Raw genomic sequence first — 10,000 nt, 5'->3', positions numbered from 1 at the left:
TACCCTCTGAGTCCTGGCAAATGTGTGTATGTGTGCAAGTGTGTATATTTGTAGGATGCAGCATTCTGAGGCCACATTCTCCTAATACAATACACCTTGCCATACAGCATAAGGGATAGTGATGTTGCTGACCATAGGAGAGCCATGACAAAGCATCACCCTACTATCCCTGTGGCATGTGCAATAGATGCATATCCCCGTAGTAGCACTCTTGAAATAGACAAGGGGTTGTATTGCAGTCCTGCTCAATGTGTGATTTTGGGTATGTCAGAGTATTATCATGGGTTTCAGTGAGTACAATATCCAATGTGGGGTGTGGATGCTGGGTATACTGTCTTTACACCATGGTACCCCCAGTACATGTCCCAAGGTTCACTGTATGGGAACCGCTGTCACCATCAACCATACAGGTAACTGATTACACTATCCAGCGCAATGATGCATGTGCTGTCTGCAACTTATCTGCAACAGAATAGACACATTGACAAGGTAACTAGCACTGATAAACCCAGGTCTCTCAGATGTATGTATGACTGTTATGTGTTTGTCAATGTGTATATGACAGTATGTCACACTATGTATTGTTCATAAACAAAAACCAAACCAACCAAGAACCAAACAAATGAAAAATGAATGGACCAACAACAGGAACTGGAGGACTGAAACCACCACAAAGTCGAATTTACAACCAGTACATCCCCCATTACCATACTGTACAAGGCCTGGTGATGTTCTTCACTTAATAATTAACCTGGGACATACATCATCCTAAAAGCTGTGTGGTGTGTGCAATTAAGGTCACACACATTAGTAGCAATAAGTACCTAGGTAGGTTTTCTACTCTCAGTGTTGCCAAGTAAGGGTGAGTGTGTATGTGAAGGGATCTACATGTCCCAGGAGGTCATCTGTCCAAAAACTGATTGGCAAATGCTAACATTTCACAGGTATCATATGGTGGAAATTAATTCCATCAAAACTAGTAGTAGATGTCTAAATGCCCTCTTCCCCACTGTATAGCTGTACAGCGATACTGGGGTTGGTACATACAGCTGGGTGTGGATCTTGTGGACACAGCCACCATCATTACGGTTATTGTGGTGTGTATCTCCCTGCTTAGTCAGATGTAATATAGTACAGTTTATGATAACAGGTTAAGTAGTTGTCAATCACACTATCTGCAGTTCTACACTACCCCACACCCTCTAAAGAGTAGGGCTGTGCCACCCACACCAGCACTATGTTTACCAATTTGAGGATTGCACTACATTGGGGAAGGGGACATATACCCTGCTAGTACCATCATCAATGACATTAAACTAGCAGACTGATTATTTCACAATGTGATGTTCTGCCTATTCTGTCTTGGTGGAATTACATAGGCTAAAATGGGTTCCCTGCAAAAGTACATCCATCCATGTGTACAGTATTCTCAGTGTATAGCATCAATGTCAAAGCCTCTGTGTGTGTGTGTGTGTGTGTGTGTGTGTGTGTGTGTGTGTGTGTGTGTGTGTGTGTGTGTGTGTGTGTGTGTGTGTGTGTGTTCTACACAAACATGTGGTCTGTACCACCCAGTACACTTACCATTGTCCACTGTAGAAGGGGTGCTGACATCAGCCACCATGCATTCACCTGTATACACCCCTCAAACCTATCAGGCATGTGGCACATGCAGTAACTGTTATACAGACCTGTTACTTGTGTTCAGCTGTACCCAGGATATGACACAGTCAGTGTGTCACCACAGTGCCATTACCCCTTGTAGGAAACAACAGCAGACCATCATCCTGCTGACACATAGACACCTACAATACAAACAGAATACGTTATGGAGACCGCAACCACTCAGTGTTAATAACAGCTATAATGCATCATGGCTGGACAGCTACACATCCTGACATGTAAGCATTAAACGTTAGTGCTGAAAACATGTTACACAGCATTGCATTGATACACCTTAGTACAGTCATCCTGTGCATCAGAACAATATTAGCCTGTCCCTGCATCAATGTTATGGATGAGAGGGATGTGGCACAGGTATCATCATATGCACAGGATGTATTGTGGGTTTGCCAGAGACCTAGGCTGAGCCATTTGTTTGACATCATGTGTGTGTTAGGGGGTTTCATTATTAATTGGGCTGTGCAGATGTGGTGTTTGTAGGTATGGGGTTGCCCTAGCTGTGTTGGTGATGTGTGTGTGTGTATGCATGCACACAGGTCTGCCATGTAGCTGCCCTATACAGGGGTTTGTTGGACAGCTGCAGACCATACCTGGCAGGGTATGCAGTTCACCATCTCCAGCCATGGACATGGGAACTGTGCCTTCCAGGGGTTCCACAGGCACTACCAGGTACGAGCCAAGATATGGTACTCTCCCCTGATGATGACATATGTCCGCTGGATAGGGGTCTCTCATGGGACCAGCCAGGGCCACTTGCATGTGGCCTCCTACATTGTGGTGTGGACAGCACCCCCCCCACTGTAGTGCTGGTGCTGGTACTACCACTATGGGAGTGGCTCTGACTTGTTGCACATCCACGTCGACCTCCACCTGTTGGTGTTGCTGACCTACATCCATGTGGCCGTCGCACTACTCCCACCATATGCTCAAGCACAGACATTACACGGTCAAGGATTCCCACCATCTCACCCAACCATCTATCCAGGACCTCTGCAAAATAACAGTGAACACCTGCAAGATCACGGATGTTGTCAATAAAAGCAGAATGAGTAGCCCTCTGGAGCCTCAGACCCTGTCTGGTATAACGTTCCATACATGCCTGCACCTCCATGATGGCCTGAAACATGCATCTGGTGACACCAGCTATGGCACTTCTGCCAGGGGCTTGATGACCAGCAGCCCTCCTATGAGCACCCCTTTACATCTGCCTGTGTGGTACCTCGCCGGGCATCCAGCTATGGCTGCTGTGTCCAGACACACTTGCCTTAGTCACCACACTGTCCTGTCCCATGCCACCACCCACCAACTGTGTCTCATCTATGGCCACTGGTGATGGGGTATGTATAGGCAATGTGACTGTGTGCAGGAATGGGGTGGATAACAGTGGGATGTGAAACAATGACACAGCTTCAGCCCCTGACAACCCTGCCTGTGCCTCACCACACCTATCATCATTGTCAGAGTCTGTATGGACACTAACATCAGTTTGCCTGCAGGAGAGACCCTGACCCACCTCACCACCTGTGAGGGGAAGAAAGAAACGCACATTAAGACCTGTACATCATTGCTTAATTGTATTCACACACACACACACACACACACACACACACACACACACACACACACACACACACACACACACACACTTACCGGTGAGGTTGCACAAAAATATCACACACAGACCTATCATTACCCATCTGACAATATACGTGCTATATGGCACTCAACAGCATGCACTGCAGCTATAGTCAATCCCTGTTACCAACATTATACATCTCTGTGATGCATGAGTTGTGTTAGTAAGTGATGCCCCTTCCCCTGGAACACACTGCGCCCATGTACACAGTATTGCTGTGCACCTGTTCAGCACCCTGGCATGTACTGTGCACCATACCTCACAGGTGTAAACTCCATTGCTGAATGTGTATATGTGTGTCAGTTATGTTTGCTCTGCTGCTCACCACCCCCTATGTGTTTGTCCGACACATACCTGGGATGATATATGGATATATGTGGACAGTGAATGCCTGATGTCTGATTTGCAGATCTCATCACCAGCAGTGCACGTATGAGCAATAAAATATAATTACACTGACAACCTTCAAACCTTACTGTGGCTATGAGGAGTGTACACACCTTTATTAACATGGCACCCTCTTCCCTGATATGCCATGGGGACAAAATACTGCATATGTTAACATTACATAAACCTGACATGTGACATATGACCTCTGCAGTCAAATGCAGTATCAAACAAATGTGTTAGTTGTGCAGATGCTGATTGAGATGCATACAATATGTGGCTGCATAAGTGTGCACACCCTTAACATGAAGGTTTGTTGCATCAACTGTTAAGTGTACTACAGCTGTCACTATTCCTGGAAGGGGTATACTAGCATGGCCTATTTGCACTTGCCAGTATTTCATCACTCTGCCCTACAAATATCCCCCAGCTCTGCAAGATTGCAAGGTCAACTCATGTGCACAGTCCTTGGAGGTAACACAGTGCCTTCACTATTGCTGTGGTGTCAGGGTTATGTCTGCCACAATTCATGACCTTGACTGTGTGAAGATACAGCCATTCTTAATGAGCTTTGGATGTCTGCTTCAGTTCACTTTTGTGTTTCAGGATGACACCCCTCTCCATCCTCAGCCTTTTTGCAGATGCTTGACAACTATGGACAACACATGAGTGTCGTTTTGCAGTGTCCCAAATACAGAACATCATGCGTACCGGCCTAGTCCCTGCTAATGAACGGCAAACATACAGGTGTACACTGGCACCAGCAAGGTACAGATGGGATGGTGGGCCTGTGGTGAAGTGAGTTGTTGCTTGTGCAGCACATGTATCTTAATTGATGCTGTCTGTAGGTTTCGAACTTGGTCTTGGTACACCATTACACATTGCAAGACATGCCTTTGGGAGACTTTTGATGTTATGCATATGCTACCTGTAGAGAGCCCTGGCTCATGTTTCCTGTGGAACAACTGTCCCATCTGATTACCCTAACCCATAGGCCACACTTATGCAGAGCCCAGGCGATTGTCGACACAGGTACTGTGCAGCCAGTATTTGCTAGACATTCCTGCAACTCCGTCAGTGTTGCAGCATGTTTCTAGGCAGCCTCCATGACCAGTTTGCAATATGTGTTGTTATCTGTCTTGGATGGCCATCTGTTTATTTTCTCCATTAATGTTGCCCCATACTTCCTCGTCACATACATGACTGTCTGCACAGTTTGCAATGGTATATGCAATGGTGAGGTAAGGCTACATGTCCCACTCCTGCATGCTACCTGTTGGGTATGGGATCCATTCCATTGCTTGTAAGATGTGTACAAGCTGCGGCTGCCTCTGTTGCAGGTGAGTGGGCAAATGTGATGGACATACGTCTTGGACAGCAGACCATTTCTTTGTGTGACAATGTGGACCTGCACTTGATGGAAGGTGCATACTCATGAAGAGTGAATGCTGTCAGTACCTCAAAAGCTGCTTCCACAATATGTTATTTGGAGTATGTGCATACATATGCTTTCAGTGTTTGTTAAGGTATGTATTCCCCATATTTGCTGTCCTAACATAGGATTCCATATTACACATTCATTGCTCATGTTAGGACCACATTACAGGTTGTAAAGTTTGTAGAATGCTGTATTGTGATATGCCATTGTGTAGTTCTGTAACAGTTGCCATTGTAATAGTGGTATAGACACTGTTGTAGCACTGTATAAGGGTGATGTTTCAGATGTTCCTACTGTAGGCCATTTGTCCCACCATTATGTCCATCTCTGTGCACACATCTTGCAATGACAGGGTGTTAGTTATATTGCAGGACTCTTACATACCCTTCAGAAATGCCACCATGGTGACCACTGTGATGCAGTGCAGTTAGCAACAATAAGTGAATATGTACAGCATGCATCATGGGTAGGTGTGTTAAATGTGTGCATGGCAAATACTATGGCCATAACATGGCCGGTGTCTTGGTAAACCTGAGCAAACAACACCATACTCACCAGCTACAGGCTGCTCCAGAGATATACCAGAAGGACCTACATAGTTGTGTGAGAGATGTGATGTCAGTAGCCACACCTGTGGCATTGGTACAGGGTGGGAGCATCATTTCAGTACATTAACAGTACAAACCCACAATACTACAGATTATGCACATCTGTTCATTACTACAATGCAGCAACAGACTATATATATTTTATCTCACATATGCATGATTAAACTCTACAGATGCAGATGGATAAGCAACAGTGGTCTACTGATGTGCCCTGTGGCCTTATCTGCATGCCCCTCATTCATTGTGTGGGTAGCACCCACCTCCACAATGCTATCAGCTGGGTCTTGACTTTGCTGGCAGGCAGGTGCCCCGAGGCTGGCGAGGAGCTCCTCAGCATGTGTCATGGGGAGCTGGATGGCATGACCCCCCCCATGGCTAACTGGTTCCTCCTAACTGCAGCAGCACACTGACAGGCATGGCAGTTGAGGTCAGTGCACTGATTTCAGACCTGCTCATAACTGCTGTTATGCAGGTCGACATCGTTTACCCTGTGGATGAGCTCGTTCCACAGGGTGGTCCTCTCCTGTAGATTATGGGCTGTACAGCCAAAGAGGGTGTAGTGGTGATACACTGGGCTCACTGCATAAGACCAAAAACCCATAATACCGACGCCCATAATCCCGAGAACAGATACCCAAAAGACGAGAAGACCGGAAGACCAGAAGCGTAAAATTTAAAATCCCGAACACTACACTAAACATACACCACACACATACACATACACACACCTTCACCCAAAACACAAACATACAAACCTACACTACATACAAGCAGGGGGCATGCCCTCCAGCAGCCTCCATGTGGGGGGCTGTGCCCCCACACCCCCCACTTAAATATTCTAACTCCAAGGTCACACTACACAGACAATCACATGAAAACACCACCACATACCTACATTCCCCTCACACACACACATCACAGTCACAACACACACTAAAGCCCCTAACCAACACACTCAAACATAGATACTTACCTGACATTCCACCTATCCAGTCACAAACTGCAACACCAGAAGTGCTACTTCAACATTCCAGAACTTCGGGATTTTCAAATTCGCTCTTCTGTTCTTTCGGTATTTAGGGGTTTCAGCTATATGGTCTCGAGATTTTGAAATTTGATAATTTAAAATTTCAAGATTATGTAGTGAACCCGCTGCACCAGGTAGTTGATTATCCCATCATTTTCCTGGGGGGAATAAACTGGTAGCTGCTTTCTAGACATGGTGCCTGAAAGACATAAAAAGGAAAAAAGGCTTGAGCACCTCATACTGCAAGGCTATAATAGTTGTTAATTGACATCTCTGTCTACCCCCAACCATATCTGTAACAATAATCTAAACACACAACTCAACGGGTATGTTTACAGCAAACCTACTGTTGTGACATATATCGTATTGTACGACAAATAGTGTAATGTGTTTCTAGTCATGTTCCATGTTGAAACACTATCATTAGTGGCCTGTTGCTAACAATGGCACCTGCATGCCATTGTAAGGGCCACTATGGTTCCATATATGCATGTGTTCTGTTTGCTATGTGACTGCTCCAAATCTGGTGTTTTGTGTTAATGGGAATATCTATGCATGTTAGAAGTAATCCTGGATTGTGTGGACTATTACTACCCACATATGTTCTATAACTCTGACACAATAGCATGTTTGTGAAGCCTGCTCTCAGCAGAACCATTTCTCCCACCTCATCTGGCCATGTTAACAGGCCACAGCACATCTGGGACCCACCCCGGGACCTCATCATCTGCTAGTCCTACACTACCTTCAGGTGGAACCACCTCAGGGGATGGTGTTCATTCCCCCCACCCAGGAACACACACAGTCTAGATCCTGTCACCTGAAGTCAGGTCCAGGGTCTGGTGCATAGGGAGCTCCAAAGAGACTTTAGGGATGTGCTACACCACCTTGAGGCCCTCGGTACACAATTAGAAATTTCACATGGTCCTCCTGCTCAGCACCCAGCTCAGGCACCTTCAGGGCTGTGAAGGCGTAGTTGTGACTGCCTGTGGGTGGGGACCTTGGTCCCACTGTTTCCATTTGGGGGCTCATGGGCTTCATCTTTCTAAACACCACTCCCCATCCAAGGTGTTTACCCACCACATGTGTCATATACCGCCCCTGTATGTGTCTTGTCTGTCTTCCAACACAACCTACCTCCTGAAATATACATACTATCCTCCCCCAACATACCAATCTCACCTTCACAAACAAGGGCAATGTGTTCCCAACATGGATTTCACACCAGACATAACTGTCCATTTCACACCCGCAAACTACTGTATATATATATATATATATATATATATATATATATATATGTGTGTGTGTGTGTGTGTGTGTGTGTGTGTGTGTGTGTGTGTGTGTGTGTGTGTGCATAGATATGTGTGATGTTTTCTCAAACATATCATGCAGCACAGTCATTCAACAGTAGGTGAAATGTATATATATATATATATATATATATATATATATATATATATATATATATATATATATATATATATATATATATATATATATATATATATACATACATATGAATATATATATATATATATATATATATATATATATATGTGTGTGTGTGTGTGTGTGTGTGTGTCTGTATATCTGTAGACATATATATATATATATATATATATATATATATATATATATATATATATATATATATATATATATATATAGTGCATTCAAACATCAGGTCCATACTCTCTAACTCTCCTTCATCCACAGCTGCACTGTTCTGCCTTGCTACAAAATGGAAGGGTGTCACATGTGGACACAGCCTAACATAAGGAGGGGTATATATATGGACAGATTGCAGGTGAGCCTATTACAAACCTATGATGTTTGTGCATGATACATTTCACGTTAACATGTTGTCCTGCAGGTGGTAGGGTCTGAAACTCATATGTTTATCATTACTTCCACCTCCAGCTATTTGCCACACTAATATATACGTCATGAGGTACAGAACACACACTATGTTGACTTACATCTTGTCATTTAGTGCTGATCTGTACAGTTGACAGGTATGGTCCACTGCCCACAGGGCCAGAGGCTACATCCATAGCAATTGTTCAGCAGGACATCATTACAAGTCTTAATGGCACATATAAATCTTTCCACATCATCTATCCCATTATTACAGACCAAGTACTATATTCAATTACATGCATATATGTTTCACATACCTGTTGTAGTATTGTCCTCTCTTCTAGTTACACTTTAAGTGTCTCTTGTTTATATACCCACTTCCCTTTGTTTCACAGATTCGTGAAGGGGTTATGAGTGAGTGGGGTTGTAGATACAAACCCCTATTAGGAGCTAATGAAGATATATCATTACCAAAGCAACAAAAAGTAAATAACTTTTCACAAGCAATGGTATTAACCTATGGTGAAACCTCAGATAATATTCAAAAAATTATCAAGAACAATTGGACTATGTTTAAGGGGAATAAGGAATTGTTAACCATTGTTGGTGACAAGCCTTTATTTTCATACAGGATAAATAGTAACTTAAAATCTCTATTAGAAAAACAATATTCAAATAACAGCAGGAAATTAAAAGGGACCTCTAAATGCGGGTCTTGTGAATATTGTAGATATATTATTGATGTTCCAAAAATTAAGCTAGGTCCTTATAATTTGGAAATAACCTTTGCAGGGGGGTCTTGCACCACCACAGGGGTGGTTTATTTAGCTATATGTTTGGTGTGTGGACAATTTTATGTAGGTAAGACTGAGAGAAGATCGAGCAGAAGAATTTATGAACACTGCTATAGTATTAACAACAAGGATGAGAAAAATGCCTTATCTAAACACATTAATTTGTTCCCTTCACTCTTTTAAATTTGGTATTCTTGAAGTAGTAGGACATGATTTTAGAGGGGGTGACTGGTCTAACAAGTTGTTTAGGGCTGAGGTTAAGTGGCAACTTAAACTAAATGCTAGTGAATTCCCTAGTTTAAATGAACATGTTAGTATCAAACATGAGTTAAAATGTAGGGCTTTGCAACTTTGAATACGTTGTTGCTAGGGCCCTTTTAAGTATTAATTTTATAGAAGTTTGTACAAGTATTTTATCTTACAATATTTCATATATTTTTATATATTTAATGTATTAGTGATTCAGGAAGGTTGTTTTATGTATATTTAAGCACTGTCACTTTAATAGGTCATTAATTAATTAAGGTTCAATCAAGTCTAATGTATAAAAGAAGTCACTTATTGATA

The sequence above is a fragment of the Protopterus annectens genome, chromosome 10.part0 (genome assembly GCF_019279795.1).
Source record: "Protopterus annectens isolate FY-2018-M chromosome 10.part0, PAN1.0, whole genome shotgun sequence".
In the NCBI taxonomy this organism is placed as follows: Eukaryota; Metazoa; Chordata; order Ceratodontiformes; family Protopteridae; genus Protopterus; species Protopterus annectens.
Note: the sequence above shows the minus strand (reverse complement) of the source record.